Consider the following 11944-nt stretch of genomic DNA (forward strand, 5'->3'; position numbering starts at 1 on the left):
GAATTTCCCCCCTGGTATGGGGCAATTGGCATCTGCTTCATAAGGGTTTTTTGCCTTCCTCTGGATCAACACAGTAGGGACACAATATGTATATAGGTTGAACTTGATGGACTTTGGTCTTTTTTCAACCTTATGAACTATGTTACTATGTTCATTCTTTGATTTGCACAAGTTGTAACAGGACTTGATCCTGTTACATTTCTTTGTACATTATTATGCGTGTTCCATGGTGTGCTAGCCGACGGCATGCATAGTACTGTCCGTGAGTAATGTTTTCATCCCACGTCTCTGAGCCCTGCTGGTGCGTACTCATTTTTCTAGTGGTCGTAGTACCTTCATGGAATATGTATGAATTGGTTGTATGTTTAAATGTATCCTGCAACGATATTCAAAGTGCAGACCCTGTTCCCGATTAGCTCAAAGTACCTCCCCCAACCTATTGGCTGTTTTGATTAAATGTCTCTGTCCCCCCCAACGTACTGCCGTTTTGATCATTGCTCTGCACTGTTTGTTCAATCTGATTGCTCATCATGCCCCAGGTACTTAACGCCCTTTGGCTACAGATACAGGTGACTTAATTCTGGGTTTGTTTCACCAGATAACATTGTTCTTAATAATAAAAATCCCCATTTTTGTCAATCAGTGCATCCTGACTGGTGTGTTTGTGATCCGGTTCTTAGGAAACTCTCTGTGGACAAGCTATTTTTTTTACTTTGTGAACTGATGTGGCTACCCATCTGTAGGCAGCTCCGAGTGCCAATAAGGTGGCAACGATGGCCAGGTACCCTCCAGTATACCTGCTTAATGCTTTAGATTGATCATACTTTAAGGCACACAAACAGTTACCTGTAACCCACTTATTTAACGTAACAATATTGTAAACATAATTCAAGTCACGCTTTAGAAACAGATCACATATAAAACCTATTTATTGAAAACTGAGGCTCATATTCCAGTTGTACATGTCTGGATTGCTGTTTTACACCATCAGTCTCACTACTGAATGAAGTAAGGACCACCAACAGTGGAAAGATATTGTATTTTTGTGAAAAAAACAGTATCCAATTTTGAGACTGATGTCACAGGGCAAGATGTTGCTGGTTGTTTTATTCTCAGTTCCAAAAAAATAGATATGCGATTGGAATTAATACTGAATTGTGCCATTCTAATTCTAATAATAATTCTAAATCTGAATACATAAAATTTTCTGATATTTTATATTATCAGTTCTAACAATAGAGCCATATCTTGAAAAAGTAAATACTACAAATCAGAAGTAAAATATAAATAGATGTTTCTATAGCTTCCAAAATTAGATATACAATATTAAATAATAGGATATTTATGTTATCAACTGTATTTCCTGAAATTTAAATAGTATATATTATTATTAAGTAAGAATAATAATCAGGACCAATATCATATTAATCTTTCTGAAGGATAATAGAACAATACCTTGCATATAGCATATTATTGAATACCCTTTACTGTGCAGGTGAAATATTTTTAATTCCATTTCACAAAATTGTCTGCAATGTCAGCACATCCTTATTTTTAACAATCATATGTTTTCTGTGATATCCCCACATGTATTTACAAGGAAGAAACCACGAAAAGTTAAAAGGACCTTGCATTTATCATATGCATTTGGGTACATTTGAAAGCAGTACTGATCTACATTGGAAAGAACTGTTATTATGTAATGGCTTACCAAAGGTCACAGAACAATGGATGCATCAAATGACTTCTATTGTGAAATGGGCACTGACTTGGATTGGAAAGCACAGCAAAAATGGCCAAGTCTATTCTCTAAAGTGGAAGTGCTTGCAAGTTAGCCAAACCTATTTGTAACTGCAAATGCAACCACAACCAATGATGGCTGTTGTGTCCCTTTGAAGTACTGCTCTCTCTCCTTTCAAAATTAATTAACTCCCTTTATCTGGGTGAAGTCTAAATCTTTAAAAGTGATACTTTTCCATCTCCATCACTTTTTCTTTAGTTCGTTTCAGGAATATATGCATATTTAAAAATATTTAGTGGAAAAAGCTAAAAGTGATAAAGATTCCATATGATAAATAGTTTTATCACTGGTGAATAATCGTTACAGCTTTAGTACACTTGTATAATAAATGAAAAATAGCTCCATAAAAACATACAATAATGAAGGTAATTAAGAAATGTGTATTTCTATTTATGTCAGATCATTCATGCTTTAATTAGAAATGTCTTTTTGGATTTTTTTTTGTAGCCTGCATTTGCATCATCAGCAGAATCTTGAGTACAATTAGTTATAAAGCTAACTCCTACAAGTTAGTGTAAGATCTGCTTGATTCAATAAATTTTATGTGTAATTGTTCCTGACTCAACATCTTTCATTTATTCATCAAAAAATTTTAAGTGCTCATCTTAAAATCATAAAAAGCCATGATCATATAATTGTCTAATCCAGATTTAAGTAAGCCTTAAAATATACAATGGTAATAAATTTTTGCTTGTAAAATGTTTAAGGATATCCAGTATGAATGCAGCTTTGAGGAAACTGTAAATACGGGACACAGGTAAACACCGGAACAAGTGGTAAACCCTTAAAGAAGCTGTAAAGGCCATATACAATGCACATTGATTAATATTTATAAATAAAAAGGTGAATAACCCATTTAAAAAAAAAATATATATATATATATTTCTGAATTAGATTTGCTACTTTTAATATTGATTAGTGAAAAAACAACTCAAATATGGGCAATGGCTCCTACACATTTTACTGTTGATGCTTAATTTTTGTGCTGTTACATGCTGATCTATTTGATCACCTTCTGAAACAAGGAACCATTCTCCTAAGATTGTGTGTTTGCATACAAATTCTGGCACAATAGTCCAATGATATAAATTGAAATATTTTATTTTTTCGGCTTTTTATATTATTTCCTCCTACCACAGATTTATACTTTTCCATTGTTAGTGTCTTGTTGAACAACTTCACTTTTAGAGGAGTACAAGAATATTACAGATAAAGATCATATGACAAAATTACATAACATGTATCCAAGACAAACGTTAACAAACAATTAGGCCACTTCTAATCACAATTCCTCTACTTATATCCAAGGTTATAAGTTAGAACCCCAAGGTCTTTTACTCACTAGTTTATGCCCTGCGTCCTCATTTCAGTGTAATGGGTGATAACTTAACCAGGAGGCCCACCAATTATTGAATCTATCTATATTACCCAGTTGACGCCCATACCTTTCTCCATTTTGTGTTGAAATGAAATTTGATTTACTATAGAAGTCCATGAAGGGGCATTTATTTTTTTCCAATTCCTGGCTATAGCCACTTTCGAGGTCATAAGAATTTGGATCATACTGGATTTTTGGTAGACTGGGACTGATTTTGAAAGGAAGTGAAACAGAGCCATCTGAACGGTGTTGAAAATTTTTAAATCCGTAATTATTGAGATTTTGCAGAATTTCTGGACACGTGCAACCATCTTCATGTTATTTCTCAATTGCAATCATTACTAGAAAAGAGTTGATTACAAAATCAAATTCTACTAATTAGGGGAAAATATGGCATAGAACATGATGTTTTACTAGGAAAAAGCTATCCATTGTATTAATTTACGTAAAGTACATTATACAATGCTTCATTGACGGTATCTAGTTCATAATAAGATTCACCGATTCTACTCTAATATGTCCAGATTATGTTGGCAGTGTAATAGAGCAGAGGGGACACAATTCAATATATGGTCTTGTGAATTTCTTAAAAACCACATTTCCCAAGTGTTTCATGTTATCTTCAACCAATATTTCTAAATTTCTCCTCATTTTTTTTATTTCATTTAAACTTACCTTTTGAGATTTTTTTTAATTTTATTTAAAATTGCCTATCTTGTGAGACTCCAGAAGAAACGATCTTGAAATGAAGTTAAGTCTTGAATTAACCAACAAAGCGGCTCAGAAAAGTTTTTCTGTCTTTCTAAAAGACATCTGGTCTCCCTGCGAGAAAGTCATACGCTTAGGTCTTTAAGCCCACAAGTGAGTTAGTTTTTGATTTTGTCGGCATGTCTCATCTCTTAATTATCTTTGTGACCTTTAAGTAATGAGGATATAAGCTCAATGTGTGGGATGGCTCTGTTTCCCTTTTGTTTATTGTTTGCGATACATGAGATTATTTTGATATTAATGTACTTTATTAGTATAAGATTTGTATTTTGTATGTTAAATGAAAGTTATAAAGAAAAATGTATATGCTAATATACTATTTCCACAAAGGAAGCCTAGCATTGTTCAAAATGTCTTGGTATGTCCCCTTCAGTGTACGTAAAAGGCTTTAAATTGCATGAAAAGCAGAAAGGACCACACATATTAGCAGAGAGTAGTGAATTTAGCACTGAGCAAATTATAGGTCACTTTTGGTAAGAGTGACCTCAGTTTTGTGCTAAGAGCGGAATTCAGATTTAAAAGAATCCAAAATGTTAGTTACCAGTGTAAAGGTAAGAACATTGTGTAAGTGCATTTAAACAGTATTAAAATAAATAAAGATTGACCCCTAGGTTGTCTGCCATGTGTGTCCTACATAGCAGGCAAAGTGGGCCTCCATAGCCAGCTACATAGGACATACACAACTGTCTTTTTGAACCTCCCTAGCCCCATCAGTGACTTTTAGCCACTTCAGACACTGCCCTGTATTGAGGAAAGGCCTTCCTTCATACAGCAGTGCAGTTCTTTTAATGAAAAAAAACCTGCCAGGTCACTCCATATGCAGCTACAGGCACAAGGTGAAGTTTCTTTGGTGCCCATATTTATGTGGAGACCAGCCCTTACACCCTCTACTGAATTATTACTCCATCATTGTGATTGTGCTGAGCTAAACTCTTCAATGCCACAATCACATCATGGGCAGAATCGCAACATTGAAGGGGTTAAAGCTGCACAATCACTGTCATGAAGGCTTGTGAGGACACAGTGAAAATCAATGCACTGCTACTGTCATGGGACTTGAACTAGCAACCCTAAGCATGGCAGCCCATGCGCCTACTACTCTCACTACAAAAGTTGACACCCTGTGCCCACATTCACTCTCACTTACTATACAAAAATAGCAGCATTTCGGTGACGTCCTCTCACCCTATTAGATGATCAAGGGAGATGACATTACCGTAACCGTCGCCATTTTGCCGTAAGCGGAACTTTCACCAAAATGACGGCGCTTTCTGTGATGTCCTTTCCCCAGATTGAAGGATCTGGTGAAAGGACTTCACTGGAAGTGCGGCCATTTAGAAAGAGAGAAGATAGAAGAAGATGTGTAAGTGGAAGCAGAAGCAAAAGTGGTCAATAGAGAAGGTAGGAAAACATTTAGAGAGCGTTAGAGAGCGGATGAGAGTGTGAGTAAAAGGGCCTGTGAATTTTGCCTATGTATTGGGCCATATACTTGCTACACTCAATCGAGTAGGTCACACACTGGAAGGAATAATTAACATAATCCTTTATTGTGCATCTTTTTTTTTTGTAACAGCAGAAGTGAAATGCTAATCTCCTCAAACAATTTGCAATGTTTACAGATATATGCCCACACTGATACATACCATTAGATTGTAACCAGCAATTGCCTCATGGCCCTTTTATTTTGTACCAAACTGGGGGAGAGCATATTAAAGTTTTAGCCCAACAAGAAACAAATTTAAGCCTTTTGGACATCACTTATGTTAAATTGAAATCCATATGCATGACTTTAATATATTTGTTAATACTTTTAACTGCCCTAAATTCACTACCATATGATTGAATAATGCAAAAAATGACATGTTAATTGCGAGACTTGATCTTGTTGGTTAAAAGGTGATCTCTAATCTAAGGCCTGTTCCTTAAAAAAAATGTTTAACTCTGGAAAATTGGCCTGTGGGTATACCCTGAATAGTTGGGTAGGGTGGCAACTCTGAGCATGTAAAAGGTTCACTAATAAATAAAATAAAAGTCAACACGTTCTGAGGGACCTTCCCCAAGACTCCCCATGCCAGAGACTATGGTTTGTCCTCGGGGGAGAAAATACAAAAATAGGTCCCTTGAGCCTCATCTATGTTAAGAATGCCAGCGTAAATGCCATCATCTATGAATTCCAGCTCCACAATGAAGCCAGAAAAAGTAGTGTATTTGAATTTTGGTGCTCTTTAGTTTTTATAATTAAATGATGCCACACCACTGAAGTGTAATCACCTTCTTCACTAAAATTAAAAAAGTGAGTGTGCACAAAGTATTAAAATCAAGCAAAAATATTTTTTTATATAGGTCACAATGATATTGTTCAGGCAGTTCTAATTTCGAAAGTATATCTTTTGTATTTGTATTAATTTTCAGCTGTTACTAATTAGTTGCTTTCCAGTGAGGAGAATGGAAATGAAAACTTGCCCATTGAATTGTGGATTGTATTGTTAAATAGTTAAACAAAAATGTAAATATAAAATAAAAAAATTCCCACAGAAATATGAGTGTGCCCCAGATCATAAAGACATGGTAAGATGGGCTTGGTGATAAAGAACTTGACTGTCTAGCACAGAAACCTGACCTCAACCCCATCTAACACCTTTGGGATGAACTGGAACAGAGATTGTGAGCCAGACCTTTTTATCCAACATCAGTGCTTGACCTCACAAATGCTGTACTGGATGAACGGGCCAAAATCCCCAAAGAAACAATCCAAAATCTTGTAGAAAGTCTTCCCAGAAGAGTGGAAGCGAACTACATATCAATGTCTATGCATCTAGAATGCAATGTCAAAAAACTCCTTGTTGGTGTAAAGGTCAATACTTTGATACTTTTGATGTAGTATGTGTATGTATCGTGACAAACCCTGTAGCATGAGGGCCATTCATGTCACATTCGCATGTGATTCGCATAGAGCTCTACACGCTGCCCGGACTAAGCACCGGGGACTCAGAAGCACCGTTAAGTTTGGAGGAGGGAGGGGGAGGGAGTGTTAAATTGGGGGCATAAGGCATTTCTGGAGTGCTCTGTGAAATGCCTTTTAACCCCCTTAATGCCACTCTCCCTCCAGAAATGCCATTTAACCCTCTATATGCCACTCTGCCTCCTGAAATGCCTTATACCTCCCTATATGCCACTCTGCCCCATAATATGCCTTTTAACCCCCTAAATGCCAAAGTGGCATATAGGGGTATAAGGCAATTCTGGAGGCAGAGTGGCACATAGGGGGTCAAAAGGCATATCATGGGGCACAGTGGCATTTAGAGGGTTAAAAGGCATATCATGGGGCACAGTGGCATATAGGGGGTAGATGTGCATAACTGGGGGGGCAGGTTGAAAAAAGGAAATAAAAACAAAATATTTTTCTCAATCATAGCTTTTATTAACAAGCAATTGTTCACATAATTTACATGAATTAACATTTACTGGTAAAACTTTTTTTCCTATAGGGTCGTCTTATATTCAGGCTTTTTCTTTTTTTTTCATAAATTAATATTCAGATTTTGGGGGGTCATCTTATAATCGAGCAAATACGGTAATATAAAAGCTATACTTTTATACAATATATATGCAACCTAATAAAGTGCTATATTACCACTGATTAATTACCTTTTTGGTCACTAATCATTGATCCGTCTCACTTCAATAGCCAGGGACCTAATCTGATCATCATCCCTAACACTAACATTATACAGTACGGTAACCTAACATCTTATGCTATCAGCTAACTCCTATTTTCACTAAACTGAAAGGTAAAGGGGTGACTTTGAGGTCTTTGGGCTTTGTGCTTTCGGGGAATAGATATTTGGGACCTTTACTGTGTCTCACATGAGACATGGGCCTATTTACATTAACCTCTTAATGATCAATGATGTGTAAACAATGTTATGCAAAAACATACAGTAAGGACCAATGATGAGAAAAAATAAAGGTGGGAATAGAACTCAATAGGGCAAGCAGGAGGTGGGGTAGAGAATGCAATGGAAAAAAGTGCTTATGGTGAGAAAAGGTAAGAAAGTAATTACTATAAGAATACTATATTATAAAAGAATACTATAGGGGGTGTGGCTGGCCGGTCTTCAAGATGGACGCGTAGTCACTTCACTCCTCCGTGATGCCCTGTATTTCGCCCTAATTTCAGCGTTTACCTCTACCTTACCTGCTCCATCAGGTGGCTCGGTGTCTCGGCATGCCAGGCAGTACCCGAAAACCCGCAAAACGGAAAACGGTACCTGCGATTTTTCACCGAAAATCCTCCGCTCCGGATCTTCCCGCGCTTTCCCTCATGGAGCCTGTGGGCCCTTCTGCTGCGGTGCCTGTGGCGCCATGCACGAAGCGGGATGTCGACGAATTGAAGGACCTCGTCCTTTCCGTTAAGCAGGACCTCATGGATCACATCCACAACGAACTCCGGGTGTTGACGAGAGATGTTGCCGAAATCGGATCCCGGACAGACGCCCTTGAACGCACGCAGACTGATATCCAGAGGGACCAACGCCGAATGGAATCCGACGTGGACGCTCTGCAACAAGAGGTTCTCTCTCTGCAGGATGCACAGGAGGACCTCGAGAACAGATCGAGGAGAGCCAATTTTCGCTTGCGGGGCATTCCGGAGACCCTGCAGGATATGCCGGTCATTCTGGCCCAGGTCTTCACCCAACTGCTCCCTCACGTACCTGCTGGTGAGGTCCCTGTGGACCGGGCCCATCGGGCCCTGCGCCCTAAGCCTAAACCGGGTGAACGACAGCGGGACATCGTCGTCAAACTCAGGGACTTTTCTCATAAAGAGGGCCTGATCAAAGCTGCACGTACCACCACCCTGCGGATTGATAACTGTGAGGTCCAGGTCTACTCGGACGTCGCCCCCAGGACCCTGCTCCGTCGGAAGGCCCTTAAACCTCTCACGGATCACCTCCGATCGCACGGCGTTCCCTACCGTTGGAGGTTCCCGTTTGCCCTCCAGGTCGTCCGGGGTGATGTGTCGCGCACGGTCAAGTCGCTCTCCGATGCTGAGTCTCTGCTCCATGACTTAGGCCTGCCTGCCATCGCCGCCGGCCGGCGGAGGAACCGACAAGATCCGGGTCCCCATCGGGCGGGTGAGTGGTTTGACGTTCCCCCGGCACCGCTTAGGCGTGACTTGCCGGCTCCTGATGCTGCCCGCGTGGCTGACTGATCTCGGCTACGACGTTTCCTGCTGCCTGCACGGCTCCACCGCGTATGGTCTTCGTTGCACCCCTGCCACCCCGGCGAACGGACGTGTCCGCTTCGACTTCCCGGGTGGCCGGTCCTCAGTGATGTGTTCCAGCCCCTGCTGCTCGTCGCCGGTCGCCCCTCGGTGCTTCCGGATGCCTCGGATCCCTGGACGCCTTCACTCCCCGGTTGCTCGTTCTTCGGCCTCGTCGCCGGGGGCTCCCCGCCGTTTGGACTCCTTGTGCTGGGTCTCGTCCGCCCCGACCCCTCGGACTTACCTTGTGGTCGTTTTGTTTGGGGCCCTCCGTGCTGCCTGTGTCAGCTAAGTTCACCATACTGACTTTTTTTTTTGTTTTGTTTTGTTTTTTTGTTTTCCATACATGTTTGAGCCTTTATTTTGGTTTTCCGTTATGCTTTCGTTATACACAATTGGCTGGCGCCGGGCCCGCCATGACACTTTCTTACACCCGCTCCTCATTTTCTTTCGCCCATATGTTTTAGGCACGTTTCTGCAGGCCGTTTTGCCGTAATCTCGCCGTGCCGTCACTACTTCCCCTTTTCATTTGCTATTTTAGGATCACTCCCCTTGGCGCTGTCAAGATTTTAAGCTGCTGGCTAGAGTGGGTTTATTTTAGAACCTTCTATATTTGGCTGTTTTTGTGTTCACATTCCCTGACTTGAACGATGTTGTTTCCATAGGGTGATGAGTGATGCATTAGTACTGGCTCGCTGCATTCTCAGAGACGTCCCCTATCTTTAGTTCCACGTTCCGGTTGAGGGGTCTAATCCCCCTTTCACGCATTCTTTCCCATTACAGACGTCGCGTTGGGTTTTGTTTTTCCGACTCCCGCGATCTGCTTTTCGGATGCCGTTTGCTCTGCTAGCATGGTATTCCATACCTTACCACTAGGTGGCAGACGTGTTTTCTCCATTTTCTGCAGAGCACTACAATTTTTTTTTTGTTTTTCTTTTTTTTTCCTATTTCCCTTTGACTCACTCCATGTTGGCCATCATATTGACTCTTATTTTATGTTTTGCATACATGTTTAAGCCTTTGTTTTGGTTTTCCGTTATGATTTACTTATGTACACTTGGCTGGCGCCGGGCCCGCCATGACACTTTCTTCAACCCATTCCTCATTTTATTATGCTCCTTTGTTTAGTGCATGTTTACACCGGTCGTTTTTCCGGATTCTCGCCGTGCCGCCGCTACTCCACTTTTCATTTGTTGGTTAGAGGTATCGCCTCCTTTATTAGGGCTGGAGGTCCCACCTTGGTGATTTGCCATGCCAGTTCCCCCTCGAGACCTTTATTGGTCACTTGATCTGACACCTGAGACTGTGTCTCGGACGCCGAGTCAGTGTGGTGACTCGCCGGTCAGATTGCCTTACTCCAGGCTGCCCTACATTCCGTCCTGTAGGGTTCTCTGGCAGCTCCTACCCCGTATGCTGTATCCAATGTGTGTATTGCGTTTTTTGTCCCCTCTCCTTGTCCCTCTTTACCCCTTTTTTTTTTTTTTTTTCTTCTTCTCCCTGTCTTTCCTTACTTCTCCCTTGTTTTCTTTCTCTCTTCTTTCTTCTCCTCGGGCGCTCCAGGTTACCTTCCGTCTCATGGCTGCCACATGGCCTCTCAGCTACTTACCTACTCATCTGAATGGCGAGTGACGTCAAGATAATCTCACACAATGTCAAGGGGCTGAATTCCCCCCGGAAGAGGCGCCTGGCCATGACCTACTACCAGCGACACCGAGGTGATATTGTCTTACTCCAGGAAACGCATCTTCGAGCCTCGTATATCCCGTCATATTGGAGCAAACATTACAGTGCACACTTTCACGCCCCTCACCCAACTCTGAAGAAGAATGGGGTCAGCATATTCTCCTCCTTGGGCTTCCAGCTTCAGAAAGTGACTGCTGACAAGTGGGGCAGATACCTCCTGGTGACTGGTCTCCTGCACTCCCAGCCAACGGTCATCCTCAACGTTTATGCTCCCTCCACAGTGGCTACCTCTTTCTACGCGCACATCACGGATCTCCTGCTTTCGCACCGCAACCACCGTGTTATAGTAGGAGGTGACTTCAACACGCTGTGGGATGCTTTTCTGGACAGACGGGGTCCCTCGCCCTTGCTACATCCCCCTCCTAATTCCAAATACCTCAAGGAGTTCGTGAAGACAGCTGCCTTGGTGGATGCCTGGAGGCTTCTCCATCCGAAAACCCTGGATTTTACCTTCTATTCACACCCTCACCAGTCCTATTCTAGGATAGACTATATTTTCCTGGGGCAAAAGTCGGCTCACTCCGTGGTCTCCTCCGTTATTCACCCTATCACGTGGTCTGACCACGGTGCCGTGGAATGCACTCTTCACCTGTCTAGCGCACCAAAGTCGCGGGGACTATGGAGACTCGACGAATTTCTGCTCACTGACCCCCTAGTGCTGGAGGAGCTGAATAGAGACTTAGAGGACTTTTTTTTACCATAATGAAATCCCTGATACTGACCCGCTCCTTGTTTGGCAGACCCACAAGGCGTTTATTAGAGGCTCTTTTCTTCGTATTGCAGCTCGCCGCAAGCGTCTCTACCGGGAAACTCTGGACTCTCTTACTTCCAAGCTGCAAGATCTGGAATCACGTCATAAACACTCCTTGGACAGTAGTATTCTTCACGATATCATTCAGCTGCGGGGGGAAATTAACCTCCTTCACAGTAGACAGGTTCTGCACTGGTTTTTTGAAAGGGCCAACAAACCTGATGCCATGCTGGCCCGGAG

The sequence above is a fragment of the Sceloporus occidentalis genome, unplaced genomic scaffold, assembly GCF_023333645.1.
Source record: "Sceloporus occidentalis isolate IW3139 unplaced genomic scaffold, rSceOcc1.0.p SCAF_15, whole genome shotgun sequence".
Taxonomy (NCBI): Eukaryota; Metazoa; Chordata; class Lepidosauria; order Squamata; family Phrynosomatidae; genus Sceloporus; species Sceloporus occidentalis.